This window comes from Fukomys damarensis, unplaced genomic scaffold (genome assembly GCF_012274545.1).
Source record: "Fukomys damarensis isolate Sample0158 unplaced genomic scaffold, DMR_v1.0_HiC HiC_scaffold_38, whole genome shotgun sequence".
NCBI lineage: Eukaryota > Metazoa > Chordata > Mammalia > Rodentia > Bathyergidae > Fukomys > Fukomys damarensis.
Genome location: NW_022900950.1, coordinates 28945756 through 28948651, shown reverse-complemented (window position 1 = coordinate 28948651; position 2896 = coordinate 28945756).

Here is a 2896-nt window from a genome sequence, read left to right as displayed (position 1 = left end):
AGAAAAAAAAAAAAAAAAAAAAACATAGTTTACAAAGAAAATAACAAGTGCATGATACTAAGGAGAAATGTTCTTAGAGGATTGGGACTGGAACTCATAAGGGATTATGAGGAAAAAACAAAGTGTTTCTGCCCAGGGAACCATGCAGAAAATTGTGAATCACTCTGCTGAGCTGATTGGTGAACAGGCATCACAAAGACCTACTCTGACAATAGGAAAACCAAAATAAATGTCAACTGTTCCCTATAAAACATAGATGATATCAATGTAAGTGATACCTCTGTATGGAGCATGCAGTTTTCACGTGTGAAGACTGCCTTAGGTGTGATAATTGAAGCAAGTATTACTTTGTAGAGTTCTGTTGGCGTTTTCATTCTAATTCATATAGGTTTTTATTTCTGATATTATTTTTCAGGTTTCATAAGCAAGTAAATAGCTGATGTGAAAATATTGATGTCTATTCTACACTCATTATACATTTGATATTTTATTTTATTGATATTTTATTTCCCTGCTAAATGCATGTTGTACAGCATAGTAGGAAGCTCCTGACAAAACAGGAAGTGAAGAGAGGTCACAAGAATGGCCTGTCACTTAGGAAAGGAAAGCTAAGCACATGTGAAACATGTGTGAGAAATGTGCAGTTGTCAAGTGGGAAAACTGCTTTGGGTATGACAGTTGAAGCAAAGATTATTTCTGTGGTATACTTTTGTTTGTGTTTACATTGTAGTTTCACATAGGTTTTTATTTATGATATTATCTCAGGTTTTGTAAGCAAGTAAACAGCTGATATGAAAATGTTGATGTCTGGTCTAAGCACTCATTACATATTTTTTTTCTTAGTATTGTAAGGGTGAATGGAAAGTTTTTTCTCCATGTCCCCTTCCCTCAATCCCCTTCTCTTTGTACAAAAGTTTTGTTTTCTCTCTCTCTCTCTTTTTTTTTTTGGGAGAAACAATGCAGTATTTACACAGGTATGTCCAATTTATTTCACTTTAGAGTATGCTCTCAAGGTACATATATTTAGCTAGAAATGTCTGAAGCTCATCCTTCTTTATGGCTGAGTAATACTCCATTGTACTTTAAAAAAACCACATCTTCTTTATCCATTCATCAGTTGATAGCATTTAGGCTGTTTCCAAAATGTAGCCATTACACATTGTGGTGCTATTAAGATGGGTATGCATATATCTCTGTGGCATGATGCTTTTAATTCTTTGGGGAAGATATCAAGAAGGGGAAGAGCTGGGTCAAGTGGAACCTGTAGTTTAAGTTTTTTTGAGGAATATCCTCACTGATTTCATAGTAGTTGCACCAGTCTACACTCTCACCAACAGTGGAGAAGGGTTCCTTTTCCCCACAGCCCTACCAACATTTGTTACTGGTTGATTTCCTCACAGCAGCCATTATTCCTGAAGTGAGATGGAATCTCAGTGTTGTTTTCATCTGCATGTCTCAAATGATGAGTGATGTTGAACATTTTTTCATATATTTATTTGCTATTTCTACTTCTTCATCTGAGAAGTTTCTTTTCATTTCAGATGCCCATTTTTGGATTGGGTCTTTAAATTTGGTGTCCGATTTTTTTGAGTACTTTATGTATGCTAGATTATAAGCCTTTGTTGGGCGAATAGCTGGTAAAACTTTTTTCCCACATGGAGGGTTATCTTTTCACTCTGTTAGTTTCTTTTGCTGTGCAAAAGCTTTTTAATAAGATGAGGTCCCAGTTTTAATTCTTTGTCGAATTTCCCATGAGGTCTGGGTTTTATTCATGAAATCTTTTCCTACTCCTATGTTCTCAAGCATTCTACCTATTCTCTCTTCCAGCAGATTTAGTGTTTCCATTTTAATATTTAGATCTTTGATCCATTTCGATTTTAGGTTAGCACATGTTGAAAGATATGGGTATAGTTTTAGTTTGGGGCACATGGAAAGCCAGTTTTTTTCAGAACCATTTATTAAAGAGGCTATCTTTCTTCCAGTGAAGGTGTTTGGCCCATTTGTCAAAGATTGGGTGGCTAAGTTTGTCTGGAGTTGTTTCTACATCTCCTAGTCTGTACCATTGATCCATAGGTCTTTTCTTTTGCCAGTACCATGCTGTTTTTGTCACAGTAGTTTTGTAGTATAATTTCAGGCTAGGGATTGTGATACCTTCTGCTGTGCACTAATTGCCCAGAATTGCCTTTGCTATTTAGGTCTCTTGTGGTTCCAAATGAATTTCATTTCATTTCATTTATTTATTTATTGTACTAGGGATCTAACTCAAGTCCTTGTGCTTGCAAGGCAGGTGGCAGCACCACTGAGCTGAATACCTGGCCCCCAAATGAATTTTAGAATTGTTTTTTCTAATTCTGTGAGATATGCTATTGGAATTTTGATAGGGATTAAATCTGTATAATAATTTTGAAATTATGACCATTTTCACTCTATTGGTTCTATCCAAGAGCAATGCATGTCTTTCCATTTTCTTTTTTTTTTTTCAGCTTTAATTGAGTTTATTGGTACATTTTAGGGATACAGTACAGTTACATTCATTGTTGGGATCTTGTACCTCTACATGACAAGTCTTGATTCTCATTTTTCCCCTTACCTCTGCCCTCCCTTCACCCCCTCCTCCCCTCCCCATCTACAAACACTTTATTTTCATCTTTTCATTCTCTCACATTTTTTTCTTTTCCCTTTTTATTCTTCCCCTACCCATCCCACCTTCCCTACACCTTTAGCTCCTTTCTTCCCATTTCTAAATGTTAGTAATCTTATTAGAATCTTATCCACTGTTGCAGATTATTCACACCAGGGAAACTATTCGGTATTTACACATGTGGGACTTATTTATTTCACTTAGGAGTATATCTTCACTATGTATCCATTTTCCTATGAATGAATCTATTTTCTC